Source organism: Scyliorhinus canicula, chromosome 1 (assembly GCF_902713615.1).
Source record: "Scyliorhinus canicula chromosome 1, sScyCan1.1, whole genome shotgun sequence".
NCBI classification, from domain to species: Eukaryota; Metazoa; Chordata; class Chondrichthyes; order Carcharhiniformes; family Scyliorhinidae; genus Scyliorhinus; species Scyliorhinus canicula.
This window is the reverse complement of record NC_052146.1, coordinates 1,685,602-1,692,672: the sequence shown is the minus strand read 5'-3', so window position 1 is coordinate 1,692,672 and position 7,071 is coordinate 1,685,602. Positions and strand designations below refer to the sequence as shown.

At 45.5% G+C, this 7,071-nt stretch overlaps 1 protein-coding gene across 1 annotated transcript in view; it reads left to right on the top strand.

Moving 5' to 3' along the window:
* The first annotated feature begins 402 nt into the window (after positions 1-402).
* Positions 403-7,071, top strand: part of LOC119977131 (dynein heavy chain 10, axonemal-like) — a 552,876-nt gene continuing 546,207 nt past the window's right edge. The window contains 2 exon segments of the mRNA XM_038817763.1: positions 403-506; positions 6,472-6,563. The gene's annotated coding sequence lies outside the window, so the exon portion shown is untranslated.

Below are 7,071 nucleotides of genomic sequence, written 5' to 3'. Positions count from 1 at the left end.
GAAAATGCTTTTCCATGAAATTCCTGTTAATTCCTCCCTGGCATATACCCCTGCTATATAACTGGTACATGGCATTACTGAAATCACAGGATGGTATTGTACAACGATTGCGATGATCTACACACTGCCCAGTGACGTCAGCAGAGAGACCGTATAAGGGGTGCAGTTGGTCGTGGGAAGTTCCTCTATGTCTGTTTTACAACTCCTGTGTGAACAAGAGGAGCACAGTCGAGCGCTGTGATTTTCTGTTCCTCTCTATCTTGAGACATACATTGCCTTTTGTCATAACACTTATCCTTCACTGCGTATCAATGCCAGACATTAGAAGAGTATTTACAAACCTTTTATTTGTAATTCATTTTTCAATACTATAACTATTTCTGTTATTCTTCACCAAGAACCTTTTGAGGTAACTGAGCCGATAAGTGAAGGTGATGCTGAATTGAGTGAAATTGCTGATGGAACAAAATCCGATTTGCCAAATGCAGGAGAAGCAGAAAAAGCTGGTAAATTTTATAAAGTGGGTTATGGTTGTGGATAGTATACGGGCTGCAGTATTAAACCCTGTAAAACCTTGCCAGTGGAAATTCAGGGTAAATTGGGAAAGAATAAATTTCATGCGCCATCTGCATTGTCTTCCAACAGAGCTGCCCGAATCTGCTCACGACTTACAAGGACTCAAATAGAAATATACATAGAAAATGGAAGCAAGAAGAGGCTATTCGGCCCTTTAAACTTGCTTCACCTTTCATCATGATCATGGCTGATCATCAAGTTCGATATCGTCAACCCTCCTCTCCTCTCTCGCCCCCCCCCCCCCCCCCCCCCCACCATATCCCTTGATCCCTTTAGCCCTAAGAGTTGCATCTAATTCCTTCTTGAAATTACTCAACATTTCGGCCTCAACTACTTTCTGTGGTAGTGAATTCCACAGGTTCACCACTGTCTGGGTGAAGAAATGTCTCCTCACCTCAGTCCTAAAAGGTTTACTCCTCATCCTCAAACTATGACCCCTAGTTTTCTGGACTCCTCACTATCGGGAACATTCTTTCAGAATCTACTCTGTCTAATCCTGTTAGAATTTTGTAGGTTTCTATGAGATCCCCGCTCACTCTTCTAAATTCCAAGGAATATAATCCTAACCGAATATAGTCTCTCCTCATATGACACCAACCAAGGAATCAGCCTGGTAAACCTTCTCTGCGCTCCCTCCATAGCAAGAACATCCTTCCTCAGATAAGGACACCAAAACTGTACCCAATACTCCAGGTGTGACCTCACCAAAGCCCTATACAATTGCAGTAAAACATCTCTATTTCTAAACTCAAATCCTCTCGCCATGAAGGCCAACATACAATTTGCCTTCTTTACTGCCTGCTGTATCTGCGCGCTTACTTTCAGTGACTGATGCACAAGGACACCAAGGTCTCGCTGAGTATCCACCTCTCAATTTACACCTTTTCAAATAATAATCTGCCTTCCTATTTTTGCTATTGAAGCGGATAACTTCACATTTTTCCGTATATTATACTGCATCTACCATGCATGTGCTACTCACTCAGCCTGCCCAAATCCCGCTGAAACATCTCTGCATCCTCCTCACAGCTCACCCTCCCACCCAACTTTGTATCATCTGCAAATTTGGAAATAATACATTTAGTTCCCTCGTCCAAGCCATTAAAATATTTGGATTGGATTAGATTTATTGTCACGTGTACCGAGGTACTGTGAAAAGTATTGTTCTGCGTACAGTTCAGACAGATTGTTCCATACATGAAAAAACATAGGACATACTGAAGTTAAAAACTCACCACTATTCTTAGAATTCCCCCTACACCAAAAAGGGTCGATATTCTAACTGGTGAACAGGGATTCTCACTCCCTGACCCCGATGCAGGCTTCGGTGGGTGCTATTCAGGTCAAACTATATTTTCAAGTTATCCCCCAGTATAACCCATACCTTCACCGAAGAATTTTACCTACTTACCCCTTAGTAGCATCGATGTCCTGGGTCCTGCGTTGCTAAGTAAGTAAAGTACGCTAATAACCACTGTTTCAGGTTAAAACTTTTAAGTTATTTTATTATCATTTTTTTTTCTTTTAAAAGATGCAATCACTGTCTTTACAGAAAAGTAAAAAGATCTTGCAGACAGTCCATTCCACACCCTAACCACTCTCTGAGTAAAGAACCTATCTCGGACATCCCTCCTATATTTCCCACCTTGAATCTGAGAGTTATTCCCCCTTGCAACAGCTACATCCACCCGTGGAAATAGTCTCTGAACGTCCACTCTGTCTATCCCCTTCATCATCTTATAAACCTCTATTAAGTCGCCTCCCATCCTCTTCTGCTCCAAAGAGAAAAGGCCTAGTTCCCTCAACCTTTCCTCATAAGGCCTGTCCTGCAAACCAGGCAGCATCCTGGTAAATCTCCTTTGCACCCTTTCCAATGGGTGGGTTGTTGGGGATCTTGTGCGGTGGAGTTTGGGGAAGGTCGTGTCTTGTTATGCTCTTGGCGTAGCATAAGCTGCTTCCTTGATGTGCACTCTGACAAAGGAAGGTTCAGATATGGAGATAGCTTCAACACGTTTATTGAACTATTAACAATTCTTCTACTTGGATTCGCCTCTCCTGTTAATCCTGCTATAGCTGCTCAGACTGACGAACCAGTCTGCTACAATCCAGGTGGTGGGTGTGATGTGTTGAACCAACCCCGTGTACACACCGAGTGTCTCCACTGGAAAGAGGAAGATCATGTGTGCTGTGTCCCTCCTACATGGGTTGGTGTAATGCCCTCCCGTGGTGGTGTCACCCCTGTGCGTATCACAAACGCCTATTGGTCGTGTCCTATCTTACTGACCTATTGGTTGAATGTCTGTGTGTCATGTCTCTGGTGCTCCCTCTAGTGTCTAGCTAGTCTATGTGTATTTACATGAACCCCTTGTGTATTTACAGTGATGCATATCACCACATCCCCATTTTTTTCATGTTACATATTTTCTGTACAGTGTTAAAGAAAATTGAACAAGAACAGGTAGATAAGTGATACTATGTACAAGTTATGAAAACAGTGATCATTAATCAATAAGTCCAAATCATATGCATGAGTCCAAAATTCATTAATTATTATGGTCGAATGTCTTTCTTGTTGGGTTGGTGAGGTGGTGATGTTGATGGTGGAATTGCATTGTAAACGCCATCCTTGTCCCTGTGCGCGATGAAACAAGAAGTGGTCAAATCACTTTGTTGTCTGATTTGGAGTCTTTTTTTCTTCCGATGCTTGTGGTAGCGACGTTTGCAATCTGTGTCGTCCTGCCATGGTATGTCATTGTACTGAGCTGAGCAGTAACAATGTCCCTCATGGGCAGAGTTGTACCATGTCATACCAGTCGTTGTGCCATAGTTGTTGTTTTTGTTGTGGTTGCTGTCGATGTTGTTGCCTTTGATATGCTTTGTGTCGTTGAGTTTGATATGGTTTTCATAGGTTGTGTTGTGTTGTGTTGGTTGGTTTTGTTGTCGTGTTTGTTGCACTTAAGGACCACACTCTGTGGATAATACGAGTCCTTCACACAGTTACTCGTGTCAGCGTGCTTTGTGGCATCTTCTGTTTCCTTGAGCGTGCCGTCACTGAGTTTGCGGCGCTCCCTGTCTGGAGTCATGTCTGGCTTACTTGAATCAGCTTTGGCTTGTCGATTCTCCCCGTTTGGAGTCATTTCAGGTTCTCTTGAGTCAGCTGAGGTTTCTTGATGCTCCATGTCTGGAGTCAAAACGTTCAGGAATTCATTGGCTTGTGGAGAGGCTCGAACGAATAAGGTGTGAAGTAACGTGGTGTCGCCGGAGTCTCCAGTAGTCTCACTGTGATTGTCGAGTGCCTCTGTACGCACTAGCCCAGGTCTGTCACGTTGCACATCTTGTATGGGAAGTGGGATGCCGTCGTCACTTGTCTCACATACAGTGGGTAGAACCTCAGTAGCTTCTTGTTGTTTACTTGAGCTGGGTAGACTGTCAGAGTCTTCTCCTTGTGGCTCAAACAATCTGGGTGGACTGTCATAGTCGCATTGTTGGTCACTGGAGCGTGGTAGACTGTCATAGTCTTCTGGCTGTGCACTTGAGCATGGCAGACTCGCATTGTCTGCTGCTGGTTGCTCAGAGGAGGTTGCTAGACCCTCATGGTCTTGCTCGTGCAAGGACTTCACTTTGGAGTCTTGCGTTGCTTCCATCGTGGAGGCTGTCCACGAGCTCGCTGTGGAGGCTTGTGTCACTCGAGTCACTTCTTGTTCATGCAAGGACTATGGTGTGGAGTCTTGCATCGCTTTCTGTGTGGAGGCTGGGACCATTTGTGGTGCGTGGACCACTCTCTCTGTGGCAGCAGGCCGCTCTCTGTGGGCTTGTACCGCTCTCTGTCTCTTGGTGTCAGGCCGCAGCATAATCCTGCACTCACGAGTCTGGATGTCGTATATGCTGGGCTGAAGATTCCCCAATCCAAAGAACTCATCATCGGGGTCGTCAATGTACAACACGTTTAGTTGTGGTTCGGATTTGGTACTGGGGTAGCCTCCCAAGGTGAAATGCTCATCTGAGTCGTTGTCTTCCAAGACCACATCATCACTTTTTATGTCTGAGCTGGCATTGGGCTCGTGATGTCCAAAGAAGAAATCAAGGTCACAATTGTCATCTTCAAGGACTGTAACATCTCTTTGGGCAGTGCTAACTGCTTGTTGCAGGGTTCTGCGGATGTTACTTTAAGCTACTGGTTGAATTTCAGGCATTGTTCTGTCGTTCCAGGTGAAAGGGTCAGGTTTTACGGCTTAAAATTTTTTTTTCATGTTTTGGGACATTTCCCCTTTAAGTGGGCGTGGTCGGGGGCCTCTGACGTCACGAAGCGTGTGACGTAGGTCGTAGGAAGCGAGTGGGCATGCTCAGATTGCTGTTCCTTTACTTGGGGCCTTTTTCTCCACTGCGCATGTGCAGCACCTTTACCAAGATGGCTGCCAATCAAAACTGCAGATTTCTGCTGCAAGCCTACCTCGTGGTGAGTCCTGGCGCCTCTTTTACCGTTTCTTCTTGTATGTCCCTCACAGAATTCTTGGAATTTGTCCAGGACTGCCTGGAAGTCGCTCTTGTTGTGCCCCTTTGAGTATTTGAAGGTCTGGAAGATTTCAGCTGCTTTTGGACCCACAAGTAGAAGCTTTATTTTCTCTGCATCCGCCGAGCCATCTAGGTCGGACGCTACCAGGTAGATCTCGAATCTCTGCCTGAACCAACGCCAGTTTTCGCTGAGATTGCCTTGGTACCTGAGCTGCTGTGGAACCGGAATCTTGAACATTATCTTGCCTGGGTGCCGTTGCTGGTTGTCACTGTTTGCTGAGTTGTAACTATATGGATTTAAATGGTCACTCCTGGGTACCATGTTTAGTTATGCTCTTGGTGCAGCATAAGCTGCTTCCTTGATGTGCACTCTGACAGAGGAAGGTTCAGACGTGGAGATAACTTCAACACGTTTATTGAACTATTAACAATTCTACTTGGACTCGACTCTCCTGTTAATCCTGCTATAGCTGCTCAGACTGACGAACCAGTCTGCTACAGTCCAGGTGGTGGGTGTGATGTGTCGAACCAACCCCGGGTACACACCGAGTGTCTCCACTGGAAAGAGGAAGATCATGTGTGCTGTGTCCCTCCTACATGGGTTGGTGTAATGCCCTCCCGTGGTGGTGTCACTCCTGTGCGTATCACGAACGCCCATTGGCCGTGTCCTATCTTACTGACCTATTGGTTGACTGTCTGTGTGTCATGTCTCTGGTGCTCCCTCTAGTATCTAGCTAGTCTACGTGTATTTACATTAACTCCTTGTGTATTTACAGTGATGCATATCACCACAGGGTGTGTGTTGGGTGGGTTGTTGGGGATATTGTGCGGGGGAGTTTGGGGAAGGTTGTGTGTTGGGTGGGTTGTTGTGAGAAGTGGGTGTTTTGGGTGGTTGATAGAGGCAGGGAGGGTTTGGGGAGATATTTTTATGGTTGGGGGGGGGATGTTTTGGGAGGGGGGGTGAAGAGGAGGACTTCATTGTGTGAATTATAGCAGGGTAAAGGTGGGGAAATCTCTCACTCTACTGTTGCTGCTTGGCTTGTACTAGCTGCTACATAGGCAAGAACAGCCGGCATCCACTCAGATTCTGCTCCAGTTGGGAATGAGAAACTTGCCGTGTGAGGCCTCCTACTCTTAATGACACAGTGCAGTGGGGCGAGTCACATACTCGCACATTAACCATCCCTTACTCTCTCAAAATGAAAGGCACTGAGGTGAAACTAAAATATATTCCTGTTTACCTTGATCTACTATGACCTTGTTTTACTGTAGACGGTATCAAGAAGTTGATTTTCGATTTAGAAATGTAGTTTCCCTCCAACTTTGATGCAGAATTTACATATTTGGAGAATATTGATCAATATTCTAATCTTTCATCTGTAGACTCAGGAAGTCAAAAACCTACAACAGCCACCCCAGAGACAGGACTATCCGAAGATTTAGAGGAAGATACAAAGCAAAAACCTATAGAAACGGTATGTTACTGTATGAATTGACAATATTGTTTAACCATAGAATTTGCAGTGCAGAAGGAGGCCATTCGGCCCTCGAGTCTGCACCGGACCTTGGAAAGAGCACCCTACCCAAGGTCAACACCTCCACCCTATCTCCATAATCCAGTAACCCCCAATTAACCCTTTGGGACACGAAGGGCAATTGATCATGGCCAATCCACCTAACCTGCACATCTTTGGACTTTGGGAGGAAACTGGAGCGCCCGGAGGAAACCCATGCAGACACGGGGAGAACGTGCAGACTCCGCACTGACAGTGACCCAACTGGGAATCGAACGTGGGACCCTGGTGCTGTGGTGCCACGGTGATAGCCACTGTGCTACAGTGCTACCAATGCTTGATGCTTTGCCACTACAATCTATGTAGTTTGAGGTCATGATCAAAACATTTTTACCATTTTAGCATTTGCTAAACTTGAACACTTTAACGTTTCTACTGAAGTAGATCACTATAGATCCAGTATAAATAC